Here is a 27,716-nt window from a genome sequence, read left to right as displayed (position 1 = left end):
TTTGTTTATTTCACGGGTTGGTGTTTTTCTGTAAGCTAAAAATGAATGAGTGGAGTTTGAATCTCCCGTAAGAGCCCGCCTAATGTTTTTATAGTGTGCAGTTCTGGCAGGTTGCCGGTTTATTAACTTTTTTTTTGTGGTTTGGCCAACTGAACAGCTGACGGGTCACCTGCTGGCTGACACCAGCAGATGTCGAAATAAAAAGGTCTGACAGGTCAGAGGGTAGCACAAAACTATCACTGCACCTGACCTGCAAGAGCACAACCACCTCCCCAATGCTCAAAAATCAGCAGAAACCTAAACCACATGAGCAGCGGACTTTTTTTTTCTTCAGCCGATGCTAAATAAAGACATGGAAGTGAAGCCTACCCTTGTGGTTCACGGAAAGAGGAGAGTGTTGATCGCAGGTTCAGGTGGTGTCAGACGTCCAGAGGATAAGAAAGGTGAAGCAACAATATTTGCTTAATTTCTACTCTACTTTGGCTAGATTAAATTGTTTAACCCACAGTCTTAGCGTGACGCTCAGGAAGAGCAGCAGATGTCACCCGACAGGTAACCCATCAGCTCTCCAGTTCGGGAAACATTGAAGAAGCTCATAAACCAAAAACCTGCCAGAACCACACAAGGTAAAAAGCTCCACCGGGATCCAAATGACCGCTCTTAGAACTACGAGAGGTTCAAACTCCTGTCATTCATTTTTATCTTACAGAAAAAGCGAAAATCCGCCAAATAAACAAAAGTAAACTGACCAAAAAGATTTTTAGAACTTGCTTTGCGGGCGACTGACAAGGTCCCCTTGGGCGACCGGGGGCCCGCGGGCAACGTGTTGGTGACCTGTGGTCTAGACCAGTGGTTCTCAAATGGGGGTACGTGTACCCCTGGGGGTACATGGAGGTACTGCAGGGGGTACGTGAAGCTTTTCAAAATATCTTTAAAAAATCAGTAGGCTCCTCATAATAAGTCTTGGGAAAAATTATTGGGTAAAAAGTTCGATAAAATATAAATGTGTGTTCATGCACTGAATTTTATATTCAGTATTTAGTTTCAATATCCTTTAAAATAAAACGGTTTGACTGGTTTTATACCTTCCTGGTGGTCACCGTCTTCTGTTTTTCTTTTTTGTTTAACCATGCAATGTTTGCAATATGGATGTATTTGTCAGGTTCACTGATATAAGTTGTTTGGCTTTAATAAATCAGACAGTGATTTTACAGCACTGTACCTCTTTTTAATTCCAAAAATGTTTTGCCCGTGTCAGGGGGTACTTGACTAAAAATATATTTTTAAGGGGGTACATCACTGAAAAAAGTTTGAGAACTACTGGTCTAGACTATAAACCAGGGAAGTGTAGGTGACTCATAGGCAATAAATGCAAATTGTTTTTGACATTTTTCAGTGCTGTGAGGGACTGGAGCTGCCTGAGGTTTACCTGGGTGTCCTGGCTGCAACTTCTGCCCAGACAGACTGGCTCTGATTTTCTAGAAGAGTAGGTCTTTGAAATCTCCCAAATGTCACCCCTACATGTGTTCTCATTTACCTGTGTGAGCAGGTTGCCCTCATTCACCCATCATATAGAAGGGATTGTTGCTGAAAGCTGTTGGGTCGTCTGACATTCCACTTGAAAACATGCCCATCCCAGCATCTAGTACAAAAATATCTCACAACATATAAATGAATAAAAAGCAGATCTTTGCATCAAAGCTTAAACACTGTCATAAAAATATTTAGTTGTCAAAAGAAAGCAAACCAACATTGGTACCATGTCATAGAGTAGCAGGAAGGTTTGTTGGCAGACTTTTAATACTGTACTGTTTGATGTAATTTAGATCAGAAACATTTGTGTGCCTAACATTAAATGTGTTGTTTTTAGAGAGGAAACAGATGAGCAGCTAGTATTAACAAAACACCAAAATAACAAATAAAAAGGAAACACACAGGGGCCAAATCAAATTACTTAAATGTTGTACTATATCCTTTGTAAATGAAGTTTAAATACTACACATGCATATCAACTGATAAAAGCAGAGATCACTGTTCTTTGTTTTCCTTTTGTGTAAATGTTGTTGGAAAAAATTGAGAAAATTTCAATTCAAAGTAGATTTACAATTTCTGAATTTTCAGGATTCATGTTTCTTTCTATCATGAGCACAATTATATATATATATATATGGCAACCTGGGGGTGGATTTCCTTTATTATGAAACCCAAATGTAAGATGTTAAAGTTTAAGATAAGGGAAACCGACAACGCCACCTGGAATAACTCCAGGAAAATAGAATAATAATAAGGACACAGGTACGTTCTACAGAGAATGAGACAAGATTCAGACAGTTCTACAAAAAAATTATTAAACTTTAATAGGTTGTTTAAATTAACAATAACCTGAAATTGAATAGTTAAAACAGTGAATGCCTTTTTAATAAAGTTGATTATAAAATGTTTAAATTTCAACGGAAACCGAGGCTTACAGGTGTTCCAACAAAACACACAAGACAAGACACCGCCACCTGGGATCACCACCGCCACCACAGAAGCCTCAGTCCCTAAAAGAAAGACAAAAAATGAAACAATACGAGTAAAACAGTGATATAATAGCACTACAACATTGCTCCTCATCCCGGTCGTAGTGCCATCAATGCTCCCGGCAGCGGGGGAAAGTTCATACAAATCTTTTAAAATATTTCATCGTAGGCAAAACAGCAGCGAGTGTATATCCAAATAGAATAGTCGTCAAGGATTCAGCAGGAGGCTAAAAATAGAGTAGATTATTAATACAACTGCTGATAAAAACTATAACTTACGGTAGCTGCTTACCTGTAAATTACCACACGGCCAGATAAACAGATCCACAAGTTCGCCTATGGAGCGCAGCTGTAACAAAATGCTACGTAAAGGCTTCGTTTACATGAGATGGATGTTACCTAGCCATGCTAGCGCTTACCTTCCCGGCAGCAAACAACCGAACAAATTGGTCCAGGAGTTGGAGGCACAGCAAGGGAGGCTTAACAGATCAGACCAGCTTGCATTAATTGCTACGATAAAAGCTGACAAAGAAACAGCCACGCTTACCCAGCACAGCTCAGCAAACAAAGGAAGCAGAATGAGTTGACGTCATGACGCAAGTAGTCTTGTGACAGGTAGAGACCTGCTTATATGCAGCAGCTGAAATTGGCCTTAAAGTGGCAGCGTACCATTTATGTTGCTACATATATATACACACTGCTCAAAAAAATAAAGGGAACACTTAAACAGGTGTTTAACACTTAAAGTGTTCCCTTTATTTTTTTGAGCAGTATATATATATGGCTATCAGTGGCTGATATCAGTAAATCCTACCAATGGCTGGAAAAAGCTGGACTCAAGGACAGCACAGAGGCCCTCATCCTGGCCGCCCAGGAACAGGCCCTAAACACCAGAGCAATAGAGGCCCAGATCTACCACACCAGACAAGACCCAAGGTGTAGGTTGTGCAAGGAGGCCCTTGAGACAGTCCAGCACATAACAGCAGGGTGCAAGATACTGGCAGGGAAAGCGTACATGGAACGACATAACCAAGTTGCAGGCATAGTGTACGAAACATCTGTGCAGAAAATGGACTGGAAACCCCGAGATCAAAGTGGGAAACACCCCCAAAGGTGGCGGAGAACGCCAGAGCTAAGATCCTGTGGGACTTTCAGATCCAGACAGACAAAATGGTAATGGCGAACCAACCAGACATTGTCGTGGTGGATAAACAACAGAGGAAAGCCGTTGTGGTAGATGTAGCAATACCAAGCTACTGCAACATCAGGAAAAAGGAGCACGAGAAACTAGAGAAATACCAGGGCCTCAGGGAGGAACTGGAGAGGGCCTGGAAGGTGAAGACCACAGTGGTGCCACAGGCACCACTGTGGTCATCGGGGCCCTCGGGGCAGTCACCCCCAAACTGGACCAATGGCTACAACAGATCCCAGGAACAACATCAGACATCTCAGTCCAGAAATGTGCAGTCCTTGGCACAGCCAAGATACTGCGCAGAACCCTCAAGAGGACCGGAGCTCAGAGGATAAGAACCACCCGCGGTGGGTGAGAAAGGAATTTATATATATATATATGCCTCATTTCATATATATATATATCACTATATATATATATATATATATTTTTTTTTTTTTGTTTGTTTGTTTTTTTTCCTTTTTTTGCTGTCAACCAGATTAGGATGCATATATGTGACATATGCAGAACAAATTTTTGTCAGATGTGCAAGTTGCAGCAAGACTAGAAGACATTTGAGAGGACTAGTCTAAAAGTGGACAAATGGACACTTGGATGTGTAACAGCATCCTCAGCTAAAAATAGAGTTTCATTCTCACTACAGATGGATTTCCCCCAAAATGTGTTCCAGGGACATTTAAAGGAAGTATTTTTTCTCAATAACTGCAACATCTCCAGCCCCCTACATGGTTCTGTTGCACACAAGCACTTTTTTTCACATCGTGCCTGTTTGATGTGAAACATGAGCTCATTTGCAGGCACTGGCCATGTTTGGACGATGTGCTCCACCAGAACTCTCACAGCATCACACAGTTCATCAAAGAGTTGAGTTTGTCTTTCCAAAGTGTTGAATCCAGAGCTTTTCTGTAACTACAAATTCCTCAAAGTACTGCGCACATTGTCTTTCCCAAGTATGAGCCAATTGCTCCAGTGCCGCAAGAAGACGGCAACATGTCCTTTGATGGCTGATTATGAACACTAGTGTCGTAGCTGAAATATGAATATATCTCATGTAAGTGTTTACATCAGTAAACACTTACTGATGTTTACTGATGCCATAATCCATCCATCCATCCATTTTCTGTTCACCCTTGTCCCTAATGGGGTCGGGAGGGTTGCTGGTGCCCATCTCCAGCTACGTTCCGGGCGAGAGGCGGGGTACACCCTGGACAGGTCGCCAGTCTGTCGCAGGGCAACACAGAGACATACAGGACAAACAACCATGCACACACACACTCACACCTAGGGAGAATTTAGAGAAACCAATTAACCTGACAGTCATGTTTTTGGACTATGGGAGGAAGCCGGAGTACCCGGAGAGAACCCACGCATGCACAGGGAGAACATGCAAACTCCATGCAGAAAGACCCCGGCCGGGAATCGAACCCAGGACCTTCTTGCTGCAAGGCAACAGTGCTACCAACTGCGCCACTGTGTCCTTCCAGACCCAACCCAGCACACTCTGTGTGGGTTGCAGTTTTAAGCAGTGCTACTCTAATCAAAACATAACTCTTTGATTTTAATCAGTGATGATAATCTTTACTTTTTACTTTAACCTTCCCCCAAGACAGCATGTCAACAATGATTACCTTTTCTTCAACTTTGTTTTTCTAAAACCAAGCCATGCATGCAAACACACCCCCTCTAACACCCACACACACATGCAGCTGTGCTTCTGTTTTGTCTTTGGCCAGCAGGTGGGAGTAGTATTCTGCAGCAGAGCCTGACTCCAGCTTCATTCAAGCGAACACAGAGCTCAGTTTTCAGGCTGAGTGACCCTCCAACCATCCAGCAGCTGAGCTGTTCACAGACACCGACTCACAGCTAATTTTCTTTCCTTATACTCTGGCATTTTCCTCTTCAAATCTGACTCACCAAACTGTGACGGACAACAGCAATGGGAATATTCTGCCCTTATTTCCTGTTTATTATAATTCTCAGACTCAATATCCATTGTGTGCTGTAGCGCCTTGTCTTTTCGAGGCATAGGTCTCCATGGTAATAATCACAGTATGTGTGCTTGTTGTGGTTGACGGTAAACATAACTCTCCACGGGAAGCTGACTGTTTCAGCCTAATGAACAGAACGTACCGGCTGTCAGACTCAATCCAATCCTCATCAACTAACAGTAACATTTAGAGAAAGGGTAGCCGACCACTGGGGAGCTGAAACTAATGTACATGATACGTATAATACCACACAAACTCCCACAGGAAACTAGGAAAAACACGGGTCTTTCAGTGCATTTCATATTTGAAAATAAACAGTTCATTTCATTCTCTAACAAAAAAAAAAACAAATATCCCTTTTCTTCCTTCCTTTGTGTGTACCTAAAAGTCTTCCTGCCACACACACAGCACTTGTGTTTTTGCCCCACATAATCCCAAATCCTTTGAGGGACTGTCCGATTCCCAATTAAACCTCTGGAATGCCTCAACTGTCATCGAAAAACCCCTGCCATCCATCTGAGAGACAGACAAGAGGAAGTGGTATGAGAGGGGCAAACATGAAAGAGAAAGCAGAGGTACACATTTGCCTTTGATTCCCACCTATAAGTAGCTGATGTAATAAGATAGAAAACCCTGCTGCTAATAAGGCTGGAAGACAAATGTGACAGACAGACACACAGACCGACAGAAAGAAATGTGGCAAATGAGTTCAAGGTCTCGGCTCTTTCAGGATTAGAGCCGTTTCTGAATCCTCATCCTGCTGTGAAAATGATTAGGCTGTCTTCGTTTAAACAGTTTTAAGTGGTTCCACCCACAACTGCTGCATCCAGCCATATTCTATACATTTTACCCATTTTTCTTCAACACTTCCGAGCATTAATATACATAAATATGTTTTCAAATAAAAATATGGCAACTACAGGATGAAGCGCTGCTCAACAGCCTCGTGACAGCTGCAGGCTGAGGATTCAAATATGGGCACGACTTAAATTAATTTCAATGTACTGTGTAGTGAGTATTAAGCTCTCATACATTTTCTGGTTTTGTCACACTTTAATTATTCACATCAGACACATTTAAAAATAAGACAATAATAACCTGAATAAATACCAGAAGCACTTCTTAAATTATGATTTTATTTACAGAGGTAAAAAAAAGTCATTTTAATTTGATTTTGTGTGAAAACATCATTTCATATCCAATCAATCAGAACATGAGTCCTACTGAGTCCCGTTTGTCAGATTGAAACCTTTTGAAAATAAAATCTTTTTAGCAGGTGTGAGATAAATGTCATGTTTTTATTGGTCTCGTGTAACATTTAAATTTTAAATGTTATGGTTTCATTAACTGAGAGTGGAAAATAATCATGATTAGCAAAAATAAAGACTTTCAAACATCCATCTGTGTGTAATTAATATACATAATATATTTCACTGAGTAATGAAGTTCCTAAAGTAAATAGCGTTTTAATGTATTGAAGGAATCTGTAATTGCCCCATAACAATGGTTTTGCCTCTTTTGGTGGCAGCAATAAGAGCCACTCAGAGGCTGACTTACAGGCACGTTTGCATTGTGCACTTGAGTTTAGGTCACAAAATGATGGCTGGAAAATTTCCTGCATAACATTTTAGTAGAGAGCAGAAAGCGTGGTTGGTCAATAACAGACAGACGAATAAAGGACTTTCTTCTTTAAATGCTTTGCCTTTTTATTCTTCTGTTACATGTAAAGAGGTTTTTTCAGGCTTCTTTTTCATCAGCAGTGGGTTTTTTCTATTCTTTTTCATTTTGCCTTCTGATAGCTGAATCATGAACACTGACCTTACCTGAGGCAGGTGATGGCTGCAGTGCTTTAGACATTTTTTATGTGACCCTTTGTAGGAGTCCTTGATACATTCTTGGAGCAATTTTGATTGGCCTGCCACGTCCGGGAACGTTCATCATTATTCTGTGTTTCATCCATTATTTCTACTCATTTGTGCCATTAGGTGCTCACCATGGTTTGGTAGAGTTCCAAAGCCTTAGCAATGGCTTTTTTTTCTCCTTTGATGTTGAGTTTCCTTAGATCAGGTTGTGAAGTGTTGCCTTTTAGAGACTGTTGAACCTACTGGTTTGACAGACGCTAATTAAGGAATTTCTTGTTTCTACAAGTCTAACAGTAATTAAATCTGAGTGTGACTACTGAAATAGAACTCAGCTTTCTAAAAATATGGTTGATCGTAGTTAATTAATTGTTCATCAAGAGAAAGCAGCTACCTTTCACATAGTGAAAGGTAGAACATACTGCCGTGTTCTTAAAAAAAATATGAAAGAAAAAAAATTGTTGCCTTTTATTCAATCAAAAAAGAAATAACAACAGGGCTTTATTGGCAAAGATTTGCATTAGTTATATTCTGTTAGATGTGGTATTTTTTTGTAGAGCCCAGTTGTTTTCTAAGTTACACCAGACTGATAAATCTAATGCATGTTTTCACATTGTAAAGTGGCCAACAACAAGTAAGGTGATTTCAGTCACATGAAATCCAAATGCATTCCTTCCTGTGAACCCACATTTTGTGGTGGTTGAACAGAAAACTGCAACATGAGCCCATAGCAGTGAAGAATAAAATCTTCCAGTGACAGACTGACCAAGAGCGTTCCAGAGACTGTGAGGATCGTGTTCTCCAGGTTATTTGAAGCAGAACATCCCAGTCCTGTTTGATTTCTCCCATTTACTTGGTGTTATCTGATATTTTACACAGAACACTCCTTGTTATTTTTGTGCAGCCAACAAAAGTTACAATGAGGAAACTTTGAAGACATGGAACATTTTTCACAACCCTATGACAAATATGGAAAACATTGATAACCCAACAGCCACTCAAACCCTCCCAAACTGAGCGATCTTTTCTTTTTATGGCCCCAGCCATATTTATAGTCAGCATGAACCACATTCAATTAGTGCCTCTGCAAGCATCCCTCCTCTTGTGAATTAAATGACACAAATCCATATTCAATGTTTTGTAATGATTTAATGATGAGGGCTTTGCGTGCTGCATGCCGTCTTGCGTTGCTATTGACCCACTCAATTAGCCTCCCATTCAGCCCTCTGAATCCACACATCAAAACCTGAAGGGTTGCTGGTTGTGGGAAGACAAGCATCCATTCTCAGACGTCTTTCTTTTGTAAGTCGTCTGTGCAAAATGCAAACTTAAATGAACTGATTTATAATTAAGAGTCGAACTGGTGTAAAGTCTTATGACAGTTGTCCCTGACCTCTATCCCCATTTTCCCTTGTGGACTTTTTCCATTTGTCTTCATTTGAATGTGGTTCTAATTTTCCTTCCTCTCACCTCTATCATCTGCCAGCCTTACAAATGATGGATGGCCTCCCACTGTGGTGGAGAAGAGCAAATAATCCATAATTTACAATAACATTTGTTAATAATTAAGGGAATTGGAGCATTTGGAGAACTCCAGTGCAATTACCCTGAAGCAGACATTGAGGCTGTGAGGGTTCACATAGCAGTTTAGCAGCTTTAGTTGAAAACAGCAGCATCAGGCGGTGGGGAGGGAAAGAGATACAGGGAGGCCAGCCTGTAATTGACCTACAGGATGTGTGGCAGAATGAATGACGGACTTAAATGAGCAGTGGCACTGGCGCCTGATGTAGGTCTGTGGTTGTGTGTGGTTGATCATAGCACAACCGCAGCTATCTGTTTGCATTTCAGACTGAAGAGGAGATGAGAAGGAACAATAAGTGGGTTGTGGCTTCATGTGACAAGCCGATTGTTGGCATCCCAGATTTGACAAAGCGTTTAACCCAAGGCACCGGGAGTGACAATCAAAATAAAATGTTGACAGGAACAGTTATAAGATGGAATCTGACAGCCAGAGAGGGTAGGGAGACCTTTTCACTTGAACTTAACATTGTAACACAGAGGACATGGGGAAAATCTTACCTTTCAACAACCTTTTTCTGCTTTCAGTCAGAACAGAGACTAGAACTCTACCCTGTGTTGCAATCAGTGCATCCATATTGAATTAATTAAGTCTGTTAACAAGCTTCAGTTACAAGGATCCTGTGGCAGCACTTTCTTAATCAGAATTGTTCCCTTTACTCTCCTCCACCCAATCTACATTTGCAAGAAAGATACTTGAGTGTTCCTCTGGCTAGCATAGGTCAAGGGTCAAGCATGACACGTCCTTATCCTCCCCCCATTCTTCAACTAATCAAACCCTGCTGACCTCTTCCTGTTCAGTGACTCGAAACAGAACTGAGGCCAATTTGGCAAGTTTCCAAGTAGAAGGTTTCACTGACATTTCAATTCAAAGTTCCTTCTCTCAGCCTCATTTCTGTTGAGATGACTGTTTAATAGAGATGTGCTGAAATCACCGGGTAATTAGAAGTAAATGAATTTCAGCCTAATCAGTTTTGTTGGAAAACTGATTAGGCTGTTTTACAACATATGTAGACATATGTGACATAATCACATATGCTTAGCATATGTGCTTAGCATGAAGTTTCCTGCAGTCCTTGAAGGCAGCACTGGCAAAAGCAAACTGGTCCTGACCATATTAACAGAGTCAAGGCTGTACGGACAGCAGTGACACGCAGGGAGGCAGGTTCACGGATCTGAGATACGGAACGATCTTTCAATCGAAGGACAAACAAGAAAAGTTAAAAAAAATCCTAAAGAAACAGACACTTCTCTGAGCGTTGAAATTGATAACGATATTTATTATGGTGCATCAGACCTGCTGTGTTTAACCTTTGAGTTTTAATTTAATGCGTCATATTGAAAATATTTAAAGGCATTATTGCTTGAATATTAAGGTCTAAATGCTTCCTAAACACTGGCAAGCAGGTGTGAAATCAGGAAGTTTTTGAAGAGGACTAAAAGGGGGCCAGTGATAATCTTAGGGTGTTACACCAAAATAATTTTTAAAGTACAGTGTAAACTCTACAAATGTTAGAGATCACCACAATACACTCAAAGAGATAACTTTCTGAGTAAATTGTCTTACATTTCAAAAATGTCCTGCTTGAGACGTTTCCACATCCGTCAGTTTAGCAAAGGAGCTGAAAAGCCGTCTGTCTGTGAATGACATTATGACTCTTAAACAAACATACACAGAAACTGAAGTCTTTATACTTGTGCTAATGGTGCTAAACAAAGGAGCCTAAGGACTGTTTTAAATATCCTCCCAGTAATCATTTTCTCTTTTTTGTAAAATAGTAAAGCCCTGTTTTACTGCAAATGCTGTTACACAAGGGATCTGATTCTTCTTCTGCTCCTAAATAATTAATGATTGCTCATGACAGGAAAGCTGGAAACAATATTTTCAATGCTATTTTCATTTTTTCTTGCATTATGATTCTTAAAGAGAAACAGAAGCTTTACAAAAAACAGAAATCAGCCACACAACTAGGATTAGTATATCTCTAGTTCTTTCTCCATACTCTGTGTAACTCGAGTTATTTATCAGTTTAAACCTCCTATGGATATTTGAACTGATAGTTACATAGAATTATGTAACTATGTTCTATAGTTCTAACTGAAACAGTTCTTGATTTCGCAATGGTATATCATGAATCTTACTTTGTGGACAACATTCAGCTTAGATTTGATATAAAAGCAAAAACAAAATAAACACCACTCTCTAGGTTTATTTCTATTTTTCTAAGACAAAGTAACCCTAAATCTAAACAGATAAACTATATGCAGAGAGGTCGACTAATGACAAGTCTCCTTAAGTAAAGCGGGGACGATTTTTTTTCTCCTGGTTAGTCTAACGTATCAAATCATTTAAATCTTTTCTATTGAAATTTACTTTAAATTTACTTCTGTTGCTATTTTTTTTTTAATTCAAAAGAGTTTTATTTTATTTCCGTTCCATCCATCTTCTGTACACCCTTGTCTCTAGTGGGGTCAGAACGGTTGCTGGTGTCTACTGTATCTCCACCTAACATTCCGGGCGAGAGGTGGGGTCACCCTGGACAGGTCGCCAGTCTGTCGCGGGGCAACACAGAGACAGACAGGACAAACAACCATACACACAGAGAGAACCCACCATGTACAGGGAAAACATGCAAACTCCATGCAGAAAGACCCCGGGCCGGGAATCAACCCCAGGACCTTCTTGCTGCAAGGAAAGAATAATACTTCAATGAAATAATTATTTTATTTCATTGTTTGGATTTAAACACAACTGAAAAAAAATCTCAATAAATCATAAATCAATTATTAAACAGCTCATTAGACAGATGGGGTTTGACACTGCATCTAACACATACTGCATTATGGATGTTACATACCTGGTCCAGATTATGTATATGAAAATTAAATGTAAAAAAACTGAAAAAAAATAAATAAATAACATAAACATTGTTTAGGCTATTGCCACAATTAAAAACTAAAATGTTTAATGTTGGCATCAGAACTAGGCAAGGACTTTAACATATTATTTTCAAATCATTACTTTCATAGATTTTAAAATATTAAAAATTGGAACATAAATAATTGTTTTGTTTTGAACACACAAAAGTGCTGAGCTTTTCCAGTGGCCTTTTTTTTTTCTAAAACCACTGGAAAAATACTATTGTTGTGTTCAGGCTGTGGTAAAAGTAGTTAGCCTATCAGTGAATCTATTCTAGCCTAAAATAGCATCTCTATGCTAAACATCTTGCTAACAGTATGTCAGTGTTCTGTCCACATTTCTACGTAAGTTTCATGAATAATCAGGAGTTCCTGAGACACTGAAAAGATGAATGGATAGAATAATACTTCAATTTGTATTTGCACTTCTATTTTATTTGTAATCTGAACAACAGATTACAAATAATTCATATCTTTGTTGCTGAGCTCATATTCATTTAATAATTTCATAATTTGGCAGTAGAAATTGTTAATTTCGTTGAATCATGGCTTTTGATTAGAATAGGGTTACAGAACCTGCAATCAAGTTTCATCACTTTTCCAAATTTGAAATTTGCAACAACGAAGCCATTGGATGGCTGAGCCTATGTTGAGGGAAAATGCATTCTAAATAATCAATTCCATGGAATGGTTCATAATGTAAGTTCAATGTAAGCAGACAGGCGGCTATGGAGATGCATCATTCCCTACAGACCTGTGTTTAGCAATATTTAGGTAACATTTAAGTAACACTTTCACAGATAACAATATTTAATACATATTACTCAAAAGTGCGTTGCTTAGAAAGCTTTGTACTGCATGTGTGCTGGGGTGTGTGTGCATTTGCGTGTGCGGGTGTGCGCACGTGTGTGTGTGTGAATTGCATCCCATTCTCAGCCATATCAGCATTGAAGAATAAATTGCTTACATTAGGCTAGAGGGTTTTTCTCATACTTAAAAAGGACAAGTTCAAAACGAACGATGTTTCCGTGCCTGGGTTGCATCCGGATGGCTCAGGATGCAGTATCATTTGAATGAAACCCTGGAGAGAGAAAGAAGGGAAAAGAGGTGGGGGAGGGAGCTGCGCGAGAGGGGGTGTCTGTGAGTGTGTGTACAGGAAGCATTAGAGGAAAGAAAAAAGCAGTGAAGAGGGAAGGAAGGGAAACAAATGTGAAAGCTGTCGTGCATGAAATTAAAAGATACCTCGGAAATACTCCTGTCTGTGATGCTTTATGGCGAGCGCTCCTGGAAGTCTCTCCATCTCACTTTCTGTTTGTCTGCAGGGAAGGCAGATGTGAGACGGTGTAACCTTTAAGGAACGTCCAAATCGATAAAGCTCTCCAGTTCCCCAGATCTCAACACTGTTGTTGCCTGAAGGTAAAGACTTGTGTTGGAGAACCTGGGATATGGCATGTTTGCTCTGCCACTTGTTTTCCTTTGAACTCCCTGGTATTGTTGGTGAAAACCTTTGGAGAGACAATGCTTTCCAAATCCCTTTGTCCTTGTTTTTGGTATTTACTCCCAAACCACACTGACTGTAGTCAGAGAAAAAAAACAAAACAGTTCAAATAAAAGGCTCTAATGTAACTACTGGGGAACATAAAAATGTGCCTGGAGAGAAAAATTAGCCTCTCAGAGTCTGAAACTGATATTGATTTGTACGTGTTTAAAACCTCGCGAAATTTGACAGATTTTGACACTTCCTTTATCCAAAGCTTTTAGTAGAGGCATGACATATCTAAAAATGGCGATGCTATGCACTTTAGTTTTATCTGAGTTGAGGCAGAGCAAGGAGTGAGAACGGGAGGCGGTGATGTGGAAAGGAAATTTTCTATGCCTTTCATTAGAGTCTTGAATCTCTAAGCCAACTGCAAACACAGTTTGTTCAATTTGATCTGCGCTGGATTAAATAAACTTAATGATCACCTAATTTTCTATTAAAATTGTACATTGACTACCACATATGTTTATTATTATATTATTGTTTAAACTTTCTTTAATATTTTACTATTTTAAAATGCTAAATACATTCTAAATGCTGTCCTACATATTTATGTGTTCATGTTTCTCACAAATCAATCATTTAAATCAATCACCTTAATTGATCACAGAATCAATTTCTTCCCCTCCATCCCCTCCATCATTGACGGAGCAAAAAGCTGTCAGGGATACTATATTAGATCTACAAAAGACTGAAATAACAAGAACTTTGACTTGAGGCTTGAAGAGAAGTGGAGCAATTATTGGGGAACAGAAGAAATCTGAAAAGATGATCAGCTGCCTTCAGTCTGGATCTTTATGGAAGATCTCGTCTGGCTGTAAGTGACAATGGAAGAATGACCAGAGGAGGCTGGACGGTCATCCGCATGGGAGGAACTGTTTAACAAACTAAAGGCATACAGGGCCACTGCAACCAAGTACACCACAGGTGACATGCTTTTGTTAGAGTTTGAACTATTGAAAGGACATCAAAAGAGGTTAGGTTTCCCAGTGAACATCAAAATTTTTCACCAGTCTGATGAGCAACATGAAGAATATTTGCATCAGCTCAAGCTGCTACTAGTACTGAGTACAACCTGAAGAACACCGTGAGAAACAACATGCTGTACGGCTCTTTTTATCCAGGCGTACAGGGCAACTTCACTACTTTTACAGGCCAATGAAAGAGGTCGTTTACTGTAAAATGCAAGATGTGAATACATGAACAGGTCCTGCATAAGTCTCCTAGTATCACACCAACAGAGACCACCCATCTCTGTTGGTGTGTCCTAGTATGTCAACAACTTACAATGTTCAAAAACAATAGACCAAAGAAGAAGCATTGGGGTCATGTGTCAGTCTCCAGACAACTTTCCTTCAGAAAATACAGAAAACTGAAGCTTTGAGTTACCAAGCTGCAGCTAAGAAATCTGAATGATTTAGTTCCTGTAACCAATGGATGCTTTGCTTGTCAATAAAGGTTTTCCTACAAAGTCTTAATCTCAGAGATCAACCTGTTTTTTACTTTTATCCAAGATGCAATCAGTCTTTGACATTCTTTCTGTCCACAATTATATAAAATTGTCAAAAGACTGGAATTACAATTCAGAGACAGAGGTTTTCTTGAGCTAATTTAGAAAATCAGCAATCCCTAACACTTATTATCCCCAATGCAGTGATTTCCATTTCATAGGCGTATGCACTGACTAACGGAGGGAGGCATATTAAATGCTCTGAAACTCAAACGTCTTCAACATGCCCATGACCTCCATCCTCCAAATAAAAGGTAATGCTGAGATTTCTAAATACATGTTGAATAGCTTCTAAAACTTTTTAGATCAGATTGCTTTAAAAATAAAAAGCTTCTCACTTATAAATTGAAAGGTGTGTTTAACATCCTAATACTGATAAAGTTATCTATTTCATCATTAGCATTTTATCAGAACAAGTGTAATTTTGCTATTTAATGAAGAATGCCCTATGCATTGTCTTCAAAGCAGGCCAAAAGTATGAATATTTTACTCTTCGTTCATGACTGCTCCAGTGTTGAACTTCCTTCTATTAAACTTCTCTTTAATATTCATCAGGATTGTTTAGACATTTATTTTATTTTCAAACATCTGTGCATGACTATTTCTGCGTAATTATACTATAGGTGTTTAAACAGAGAGGTCTTTATTTGCATGTTAAGCAATCCCATCAATAGTGTTTTCTGATCATTTTGTCCTTTTTTTGTCTCTCCTGTCCTTTCAGATCGCAACTATCCACCTACCTCCCCTTTCTCAGCAAACTGAAAAAATAACTGCTTGCAATGCTCCTGCTCTCAAGCCTAAAGTTAGCAAAGTATTTAGGATTTGCACTTGCACCATGTTTGTCCTGTTTTTTTGTTTTACACTATAATTAAAATTATTTGACTAACAAAAAAACTGATGCGGTAGGAGTTCATCCTGCAACCGGTGGGTCACCAGTTCAAGCTCCCGCTCTGCCCGTCTCTGTTGGTGTGTCCTTGGGCAAGACACTTCACCCACCTTTGCTGCTGGTGGGGGTCAGAGGGCTGATGGTGTGATATAGCAGCCTCAGCAAATCACTTCCATCCTACTTTGCAGTTTAGGAGACCTGGTTTAGGAGACCTGGTTGACACAGAAATATTATTTTATATATTTTGTGAGCAGGACTCATTTTTAAATATACACAGTACTTTGTGGGATTATTTGTTTCTCTGTTTCTCTAAAATTCCAATAAAGCAAGCTCTATGTGATGCTGCTGCCTTCCTCTATTTATGGTCCTGAACACACAAAACAGATACAAACCAGGCATAATGTCCCAGGCTCTCTGAAGAGGACATCGGCTTTGTCAACACAGACCTGTGAATATTGTCAGGGGAGGCATTGCTGAGTGAAACACTATGAATAAAAGGGACAGTCAAACTGAAGGTGCACGTGGAGGATGCACATGGCTAACAAATGCTCCGCAGTACCACCTCTTACAAAGCGCTAGTGTTTCCCGTCTATGACCACTAAGGACAGAAAAATCACAGTTTTATAGAAAACTGACTCGGTTCTTTGGGGTTCATAAATTTACTGAGCTCCCAGTCCTTACAAATCTAATGCATTTCAGCTCTGATATGATATGACCCTTAGTTGACGTTTCGGTTGTAAGAAATAAATAAATGTTCTGTTGAAGTTGCTATCAGACCTCGCCACAAAAGCCAAAGTGTGAGTGACAACAGAAGGTGTTATGCTGGTTTGCACTATCCAGGTAGATCAGATTGCAGAAAGTTACATGGGTCTTACACGCCCTCACATCCAAGCCGACACTCTCTGAGCAATATACGTTTGCAAAGGACTAGAATGTGAATGTATTCTTTGTTGAGTTCCAGTGAGCTTATGCATTGCTTTTTTAACATTGAAATTAGGGGAGCTATGTTTAATTCCATGCCACTGTCAGGTTAATAACTTCTCATGAATCAATTTTGTCTCACTTCTAAGGAGACTCTTTATTTCAGTCTTCACTTTTTTTAATGGTTTGCAGTATTTTCTTTATCCCTTTAAGTCATATTTGATAACAAAATAGCATCTCTATTTGTGTAGTATGTGAAGGACATTTTGATTTAAATTTGCTGAATGGTTTTAGTAGTGTGTAAGGAAGTGATGATTGCAATATTAAAAATGAAGGGCTGGTCCAAGACCAGATTTCAGCCCCAAGTTGATTGTCTGTCTATAAACTCTGGTCCCAAAACCAGAGTGCTAATCCTAAATCAGCTCCCCTACTGTCACTGACTGTTTTATGAACGATCTCTGCAGAGGGAGAAAACCCACAACACTACCTGCAAAACATTACACTTCTCATTTATTTACAGGATTTATGTCCCTCTCATTCCCAAATGGGAGTTTGGTTTACAGTCTCCTGGCAACAGTTGTGTCTCTGAAGATTCCACACAGTGCAACATGGGAGAGTCACATTCTATTGACTTCTAACATCACAGAGATTGGGCTGACCACCTGTGAATTACAAAACAATGTGTATCTACAGCTACAAAACAACATTCTTTAATAATCCAATAATTAGCGACTCTCTACCAGTGATAGGTCTTCTCTTCCACCAACCTGAGCCTGAAAATGAAGCAACAGCTCTATCTCTGCCACTGCAACAACAGAAGATTGCTGGACTTTCATGCAGTCTATTGTAACTTATTTCCTTGGTTCAGTTTTTGTTGTTGTTGTTGTTGTTTTGTAAGGTTTTTTGAAAACACAATATTAAAGAGGGAGTATTGAAAACCTGTGGGCAGATGTTGGCACTGTGAGGTAAGCAAACCCTCACATCATGCAGGGCTGTGTGGGGACGCATTCTGGTTTCACATGTCAAGCTCCACTAGGGCCTGGAAATGGCTTGAGATGAGGGATCCTCTGAAAAACAGTAATGCCATCAGTGGTTCCTTCTGCTGCACCAGCTCTTTCACTCTGAAGAATTTCATTCTCATCGCTAGTCTGCATGTATACCAAGTTATATTAAAATGTGACAGTTCCTTTACAGGGAACAACAGTAATAATAATGATCATTTATATGGTCACAGATCACTGGCCTCCTGTCTCCAATTCACTCTGCCATTTTGTTCATATGAATTGCCATTTCATCCCCTCTCACTGTTGTTTCAAACACACAAACAAAGCAACTGACCACTGCAGTGTTGGTTGCTTTAAGCCATCAAATTAAGTCGCCTATATGGTGAACTTTGAACCCTGTTTTGTGAAAGTCTGGCTGAAAAAGCTGTGAAACATAATTTATAAAAAATTCACATAATAAGTTGAACAAAAATTAAAACTGGCTCCTCTGAGAACTGAATCTAAATCTATAATAAACTAAAACATAGAACCACAATTGTATTTTTTTCATACCTAGACTTTGAAAAGTTTAATATTATTTTTCAGTTATCAGTGCTCTGACCCTGGACAGAACATAGGTAGCATGGATAAAAAAAAAACAGAAAGAGAAAGAAAAGTTCAAGTTGTCAGAATTCAATGTGACAGAACAAGATTACAAAGACTACCGATTTATTTATATCCATGTGTGGTGAAAAATGAAGAGAACACATATCTAGTGCCTTTCATCAACCAATGTTGATGTATAGCTTTAAAACACTGTTTCTATCTAAAACAGGTGAGTAGAAACTTTTTAAACTACTTTGAACACTATATAAATAAACTGAACTGAATTAAATGTTTGATCACTTAGAGACAATTGTAGCAATATCATCTTGAACTGCATTAAAAACTATTTAGTTTTCTTTCTTTTTCTTTACAATTTTGCTATGACATTGCATCAAAACAGAAAGACACAACTGAACATTTTGTTTAATCTTTGTAAGATCCAAAGTGAACAACGGAGACTGGTGATTAGGGACGGAAGGGAAAGCCTGAAAGTGGCCTGCAGGCTGCTCTCTCTCCAAGCCCATGTGTCATGGTGACAAGCCCCTGACTTCCATCATCAGATGAAGTGGCTCCCAGTGGAGGTCCGGGGCAGCAGGGATCTGAACGATCGATGGCTGGGGAGCGATATGAAGCATGGGCTCACCTATGATGATAAATCTATCAAGGTGGGTGAGATGAAGCATGCACAGCCCATACCTGATGTATATGACTGTGCAGGCTTCATGCCCAGGCTAAGAGACTGATTAAATGGCTGTTTGGCTCTGTGTGTGTTCTCTGTGTCATATGCACTAAAACCGACACACACACGCAGCCTCTTGTCATTTTGACTGAAAACTTCTAGTTGTTTGTCTGAAATCACATCTCTCAAAAGCCGAAAACATTCCATCGTTAACTCAGGGGACGCTCTTCCTCCTCCTCTCTCTTTATTGTAGGAGAGCAGCTGTTTCTCCAAGTGTCATGATGCCCACTGGGAGCTTTTGTCTGGACAGGGATTTCATTTTCTTCCAGCACACACTATAAGCCTCCTGTTGACGCTATCCCCAGAAACACAAACTTATGCATCCCCACTTTTCAAGGCTTTACTTATAAATCCTCCTTGCAGTGCTCAGCTCCCTGGAAAGTGGAATAGAGGCTGCCATCATATTTGTCTGCTATGAGATGGTGCTGATTAAATTCATTCATGGTTTTTCCCACATAAAGGGTGAAAAATGATTCCTATATTAGATTTTATGGCATGGAATTAGAGGCAACACATTTACAATAACTGAAGGACCTTTGGCTAGTTCTACATTGTTCTTCTTGATTTGATTGGAATCTAGAAGCTAACGCCGGTGAAACAGGTGAAATTGGGGCTAATTTTGTGGCCCTGTCATTGCTACAGCAGCAGGGGCCCACTAACCAGACAAATGGAAAAATAAAGAAGTAAAGCTGATGGAACAAAGAACTATAAAAAGGAGCATGAAGTCAGCCAAACTTTACCTCATTCATGAAACATCATTATGAATATGACAAACTCTGGCATGGGCATGATCACTTTCTGCCTCTTTACATTATAGATATTTGCAAATGAGCATCCCCTCACAACCTGGACCCCCACCCCATCACAGGGATCCCACTATCATTAGTCGCACTGTAAATGTGTTCATGTTGCTTATACAAAGTTTGCTCATGACTGCTCCCAATTTAAATTCATTCGCTGAATATCATTAACTCTGAGTATATCAGATGTTCTGTATGCTGAGGCGATGCTTGTTCAAATACTGAAGAGAAACTGAAGGTCAAAGCCAAGTCTGATTGAAAGATTAACAGCATAACGGCACAAACACCTCACCCTAAATGTAAAACACAACCAACAGCTGGTGATGATTTGGACTGGTTCTACATGATGAGAAGGCATTGCAATTCAGCTACAAACTCTGGAATGTTTTTTCACTGTTCAGACTGACAACAGTTTTAACAAAAGGTTCACACTATTCTTGGTAAGAAGTCACTCGTTTTCTGCTTTCCCTTTTAATTTCAGAGACATTTGAGATTTTGCAACCAAAACTGCCAATGCAGTGAAAAAGTATTCTACATCTTACAGAATTTATCTATTTGACCACATCTAGATATTTCAGATTCTCAAACAAATGTTGATATCCAATAAGGATAACCTAAAAAAATACAAAACGCAATTTTCAAATGATGTGAAGGTATTGGACCTGATTTGACCATTTTATTTGTTCAAGCACTTGTGGTGTGTGGTGGTGATTGAGAGCCCAACATTAATAACAGGAGTAGGTGGCAACTGGAAGATATTAAAATATGTATGTGTATGATCTGAAACACATAACCTTAACAAAAAAAGATTAGTATCTGTAAGAGGACACTCACTTTTTGCAGTAACTATATTAATCTATAATAAGCTGTGGACTTTTCAGTGTAATGCTTAGGTTGAACTACCTCAGAAACATTATGAGCACATGTTTGAATGTAAGCCTGTTTGTGGACATAGTAAGTAAGCTCCAGCACTAAGAACTGGGCATGAACAAACATGTTATCCTTTTATCACTTCCAAAGATCACATTTAAGGGACCAAGGAGAGAAAACATAAAATGTGTGTAAATGTGTGTGTGCTGCCTGTAGTTATGCCAACTCAATGCACTTTTATTCTAAAGAGCGAGTGACAGGTAATGTTTTTTAGGATGTTTTACAGACTGTAGAGCTGGTTCTGACTTGAGTGAGCACTGAGGTGATGGTGACAAGGAAAACATTTGTTTTACTCAGAAGCCCTGAACTGAAACTAATCCATGCAAGTAAAAGCTACCTGATGAAGAAACTAATGAAAAGCACCGTTCCTACCTATAATACCAACCAGCACAGATTCTATACTACTTTTATACTTGAAATTCAAACAAGAACCAACAAAGAACCTCATCCACCCATCTAAACATCTTTTTTTTATTTTTTAGACTTTGGATCAGAAGTGAAACCCAGATCAGTTCTAATAGAGGAGTCTTGCTTGGCCCTGATTTTCTTACCAGTGGATTGCCTGGTGAAGCTCCTGATCAGAAGCCTTTACCTCCTCTGCTGAGTCTTTTTGATATAGAAGAGCATCACTAACACCAGCTTATTTCAATTTTACTATTTCAAATCATAGCTTGGAAGGAAAAGCATAACAGAGTTTATTCTAACAAAACATTTTAAATAGTTTTTAATCAGCTTGTGTGTTTTTGCCAACTTTTATCAAACCTTTGATTGACATATTTACTGCTTGAAGTGCATATAATCTGTGATTTGAAGTGATATGCATGACAAAAATTGACAATTTTAAAAGTAAACAAAAAAAAGGAAAATTTCACTCCTGTAAATGTGGGCAGTAAAACTAATGAATATGCTTAAGATGGACAAAATGCATCATGCATCACTAGCTGTCTCATTTGGCAGAATGTAGATACACTATAAACTATGTCTTGATATCAGTTACTCCTCCTTTTGGTTTATATTGGCCTTTAAATCCTGAAATTTTCCTTTCAGATCAATCTTTTCTTCACCAGGACAGACTGGAGTCTGAAGACCCATTCTGTTCCAACATAAATCACCAGGGCTTTACACTCAGGGTTTCTTACTATTTTGGCCTAAATCCAGTCTGTTCTCCTAGGTTAGGCAGAATTTAGCTCTGTTTGCTGACAGAACCACATCCTGACTGGATCTTTGTTAGACCAGACCTCTAAACCAGGCAGCCTCTTCATGGCATCTAAAACAAGAAGTAAGTGCGTTAGTTAGAATTTATTGTGGATCATCCCTAATCCCTAATGACAAAGTTATAAATATATTATCAAATAAATATATTCAGTCAACCTATTTCTCATTAACAATAATGGTTGAGTGCCACTCTAAACTTTGTTTTGCAGCATAAAAATATTTTGGTTGACCTGAATCACTGGACGGACCAATAGTCAGGAATTTAACATTAATAATAAGAAGGTTAAGATAAATATTGACTTAAGCAAACTGTAGATTAAAGTTTAGCAGGTTGTTTGAAGCCTTTTCCTTAAAAGTTGAGATTCCAGCATCATCAGTTGAAACAATCTTTATTTATTTGGATGGGTCACCAGCCCACTACCTACATTTAGACAAACAGCTGTGTTGCCTCCTCAGATTAAAAAAAAAAAAAGATTGATCAAGATCACCACGGGAACCAACAATGCTCAGGACTGCCTTGAACTGGAAACTGTAGCAATACTGTCAACTCTATGGTGAAGTGATCTGGCATTACTATGAACCGAGAGAGATTTCAAACAAATAACATCAGCCCGCAGAGAGGAATCAACGTGAAGCTTTTCAAACTAAGAAGTCTGTAAACACGGTGAAGTTCATTCAGTGGAGCTCAATATCATGAAAGAGAATGACTACCAACATTTTTTTCTTCTTTTGCATTAGATCAAGAGGTATTTGAATGAAACTTGGACACAATTGGATGTTCCAATTGTAGACAATGATCCCAAAATTGTATTAAAACAACAAAGGTGCTGTATTGTTGATAGGTATTTTCCTTTCGAACCTAAATAAAAGAAAGAACCACAGACAACGTATATGAATTTTACGTGGAGCTTTTGCAAAACGGAAGGCTCTGCCAAACTTCTCCTCCGAGCAGTTCTACAGAGCGTTCTGATCTGCTCTCACATGAGCTCCTGTTTTTATTGTCAAAGAAGAACAGGCAAGGGGGCAGTCAGGAAAAACAACAGAGGTCGTAAAGCTTCTAACCCAAACATCTAACAACCCAGGTCCAGATGTGATATCTGATCAAAGGTCTGAGCCCGGTTCAAATCTCGGTCAGTACTGTCAATAAAACAAAATACGACTGTTCACAGGTAGTTACTAAATTAGGAGGTGCGTAAAGTTGAACCGCTGCGACAGACTGGCGACCTGTCCAGGGTGTACCCCGCCTCCCGCCTGGAACGTAGCTGGAGATGGGCACCAGCAACCCTCCCGACCCCATTAGGGACAAGGGTGAACAGAAAATGGATGGATGGATGGTAAAGTTGAACCGACAGCAGTGACCTCCATACACACGTAAGGAAGAGAACACTTTAAACAGAAAATCACAATGATCTATAGGCTGAATGTTCACTAAAGTAAGAATAAAATGATAATACCAAAAAATCTCTAACAATTGTACCTTTAGTACAATACAGCAAGTTAAATTAAATTCCTGCTATTATTACCTTAAAGACCAAGACCTCAACAACAATGAAAACTTGTGAATATGCAGCAAAATAATGCCAGAAGCTTGTTGGTGGTGAATCCATCTTCCTATGAAACATTCAACCAAATACAGGTGGAGATGTATGAATAAATACAATATTATGTGTTTGTAAGAGAAAACGTAGCGTACAATAAATCATCAAAAGTCTGAAACTGAAGTGGCAGTCATGAGGTTTATAATTATGTTTATTCTATAACAGCAACTTGACTTGACTTTCAAGGTCAAATCACTTCAGTTCTTAGATGAAGATAGAAAACATTCAAATCTTAGAAAGAAATTATGCATCTACATGATGTACAGGGTGTGTAACAGTCCTCTGCTCAGACACACTTATATTATTTCCTGTGTGACACACCCACACGGAGCTGCTAGAGGGATTTCTGGAACATGAGTTGGAGATGCAGAAATGCGTCTTACACAGTGGGACGCTTTCAGCGACAGGCTGAATATATTTTTGCTAACTTATAATAGTGGCAGTAATTACATGAAAAAGGGAACATGCTGGTGTCAACCTGGCTGATGCTACCACAACACTTCTAATTATTAGCTGTGGGTGAAGATCTCCTCCCTCCCCTTCAGTAATTAGCCTGTGTAATGTCAGCCTGAGGAGCACCATTAGGGCATAGCAGGGGATGATGGTACTTTTCCAGCCAAGTGTCTCCCAACATCATGTAGAAGCAGAAAAAAAAAGAAAACACCCGACCTCCTTGTTTGTCCAAAGCATGTGAAACTCACAGCTCTAGCATTTATAAGAAACCTCAGTTTGCTCTGCGATGATGAAAATAAATAAACCAGACAATCTGAGAGGTCCTTATGATTCCTTAATTTTACCCACATAGTGAATGATTTTTATAGTTTTCCACTGTGCTGCTTAAAACCCCACATACTGAGAAAGATTTGCAGTAATCTACAGCTTTCTCAACAGCTTGTCGTATCTCTGTCAGAAATCCACTGGGAGCGTGAGTGAGAGGGTGCTGTGCTTTTACTCCAGGCTACAATGAAAGCAGACATCGCAGTACATCAATAACTGTAATGACAGAGCCGAATATTTCAGGGAAATTACTTGGGTGTCTTCATATTCAGAGGAAACTGAAGAAAGGAAGTTGTCTTTCACTGCTTTTTAATGTTCTACCTCTTTGCTGTTATGATATTTCAGATTTTTCTACAAATGTCTCTTATCAAAAGTTTGATTCTTCTTTGATTTTTTTTCAATATAAACAAATTAATTTTAGGAATCAAGGATAGACATATGAATAAATCAGCTGGTTACTGTAATCAGCCAGTTTCCAGCTTGATCTTTTTCTTATCAGTGAACACAGAACACTAAGTGCAACTAGACTATGCTGGCAACAAAATAAATTTAAATGATGTGACTGATGAAATGAGATTCAAAGTTCAATATTATCAGTACCAGGGAGTGCTAAAATTCAGGTCAGAGGAAGGAAAATGAAACTGTACGTTCCAAGACATGTGTGAGGTTCATTCAGGCTGCAAGAGAGCAAGAATTTTAGCAGATAACAGGAACCTTGAACATATTAGAGCAAATCTGCTCTGTTTTATCCTCTTGAGCTTTCATCTTGTGTCTGTCATGGAACATGGAAATGGAAAAGCTGGCAGCCTTTTGGAAATCTCACAGTTATGGTAGGTGTAGAAAAAGCTCCAAAATCTGTGATTTACAGTGTTCAGTTAATATCTGTTACATTTTAATTGTTGTTAATCTGTGTTTATGAGCATTGATTTGTGGGACTGATTGGCTCCTATGTGAGAAACATCACAGGGAAATCGTTGAGTTGATGTTCTGATGCTGAGCAGCAGGGGATCTCATTCCATCTCATTCATGTGTGCATAAATAGAAACCATACAATTATCTGTTAAACTCTGAGTACAATTAAGTACTGAAGCAATCCAAGATCAACCTCACTGTCTTTTCTGCAGCCATACTCTGGATCACTTTAACCCTCCTGTTGTCCTCAGGCCAAAATGACCCGCCACTGTGTTAAAACCCCCCCAAAAATCCACTAAATGTTATTTTTTTAACTTGAGATTTTAAGACTTTTCCTAGATTGGCCAAAACAATAGAAAAAGTTAAATGTTGCTTTTATTCACATTTCCATGTAAGCTGTACAAAAAGAAGGTACAAAGATGGTCTTCGGGTCAAAATGACCCATGAGGCAAATAGAGTTGAAATCAAGGTCACAGAGTTATTTACAAACCACAGAATGTTACAAAGTTTTAGATGTATCTCAGATCAATCAGTAGCAGAAGTAAACAAGGCAAATCAGGTGGTGTTCTCGCAGACTTCAGAAGACCACCTGTTATTTCCACAGGTTATAAAGGTCCTGCATAACAGGACCCTGAATTGTGTCTGTGCTGAAGCCATGAGTGTGCGTTACAACGCTGAAGAGGCTTTAGAGGTGATTTTCTCACATGTCCAGCAAGACAACTCTGATTCAGAAGAGGAAGTAGAGGATGTATCCGAAGAAGAAGATGGAGAGGAATACAACCCAGAGCATGATGAATCATCTTCAGAAGAAGAAGAAAACCCTGAAGCTGAAAGTGAGACTTTCCTTTCAAAAAATGGCAAAATAACATGGTCCTCAGCGGCATATGACCAACACGGCAGGCATGCAGAACGCAACATTATAAAGATGACATTATAAAGGTCTTCTCCTCAAAGTTTGCCTTCACGCCCACCACCACTCTAGTTTCCTACCTCCCAAAGAAAAACAAGAATGTAGTTCTTCTGAGCACACTGCACAAAGACGGCGACATTAGTGATCGTGAGGACAGGAAGCCAATCATCATCCTGGAATACAACCACAACAAAGGAGATGTGGACAACCTAGATAAGGTGATTGGAACATATAGCTGCAGAAGAATGACTGCCCGCTGGCCCCTGGTCATCTTCCACAACATCATTGATGTGTCCTCCTACAATACCTTTGTGATTTGGAGAGAGATCAACCCAACCTGGATGCCTCATAAGCATAACAAAAGGAGAGTGTTCCTGGAGCACTTAGGAAAGGCAATCGGAACTCCACTCATTGAAAGAAGGAAGCACATTCCCCGCACAGAAGCCTCAGCAGCAGTTGTGAAAGCTATTCAGAGTGCAGCAGCTCCTGATCAACTTGGGGATCCATCTACCACAGCCACTTCCCCAGCTAGGGCAAGTAAGAGGAAGAGATGTCAGTTCTGCCCTCAAAAGAAGGACTGTAAAACACGTACTGTGTGCTGCAGGTGTAAGAAATATATCTGCAAAGGCTGTGCGCTTGCATACTGCCCTACATGTGCTAATTAGTTGAATGGGTTATTTTTCAAATTTTTGTATTGTACATTCTCTTAAATTGTTCACTGGAGAAAAGTAAAAGTAAATGAGTCATTGAGATGAATAAAAATGCATTCGAAATTCCTTTTTGCACATTTTTTTCTTTTCTTAAGCTATAGAAATTCAAGTGGAGAGGGAAAACTCATGTATTCACACATTTTGTGGTGAATTACAATATACAAGATGAAATTTGGTGTTTAAAATTCAATTAAGCTGCTTATATTGGGGGTTTAGCGAAGACGGGTCATTTTGACCCAGAGGACACAGGGTGTATACAGAAAATGAGGTCAACACGAGGGTTAAGAGGTGCTCTTCAGGCACGGTAGTGTGATATTTAGTGGCACCACCACAACATCAGTGTTTCTGGTAAATAACAGAGTTTCCTTTGAGCTGAATGTAATTGAGTTTATGGATCAGCTTTCAGAGTTTGAGGCTTGTTGGTGCATGTGTGGAAAGGTGGCCATTTCTATATGCATGTTTTAGGTTTAGGTTCGTGGTGCATGATTTGTATTTTTGGTGTTTATGCACATTATTGAAGGAGCCGTGTCTCCCATCCCAGGCTTTCCCATCAGTTGTGATGAATAAAAGATCGACTGGAGAGAGTGAGATCAGGAGAGGAGAGAGGCGGAAGTGAAGAGG

General features: G+C 39.3%; 2 long non-coding RNA genes across 2 annotated transcripts; one reads left to right on the top strand and one right to left on the bottom strand.

The window, feature by feature from the left end:
- Positions 1-1,594: 1,594 nt before the first annotated feature.
- Positions 1,595-27,158, top strand: LOC114153673 (uncharacterized). The gene is made up of 4 exons (XR_003597380.1): positions 1,595-1,604; positions 6,269-6,277; positions 11,408-11,411; positions 26,415-27,158. It is a non-coding gene; the product is annotated as an uncharacterized LOC114153673 (long non-coding RNA).
- LOC114153672 (uncharacterized) lies at positions 2,475-3,199 on the bottom strand. The gene is made up of 3 exons (XR_003597379.1): positions 3,070-3,199; positions 2,815-3,001; positions 2,475-2,543 (listed from the first exon to the last, which is right to left on the bottom strand). It is a non-coding gene; the product is annotated as an uncharacterized LOC114153672 (long non-coding RNA).
- Positions 27,159-27,716: the final 558 nt, after the last annotated feature.

This window comes from Xiphophorus couchianus, chromosome 11 (assembly GCF_001444195.1).
Source record: "Xiphophorus couchianus chromosome 11, X_couchianus-1.0, whole genome shotgun sequence".
Taxonomy (NCBI): domain Eukaryota; kingdom Metazoa; phylum Chordata; class Actinopteri; order Cyprinodontiformes; family Poeciliidae; genus Xiphophorus; species Xiphophorus couchianus.
The sequence above is the reverse complement of the archived record's forward strand: the minus strand, read 5'-3'. Positions and strand labels throughout refer to the sequence as shown.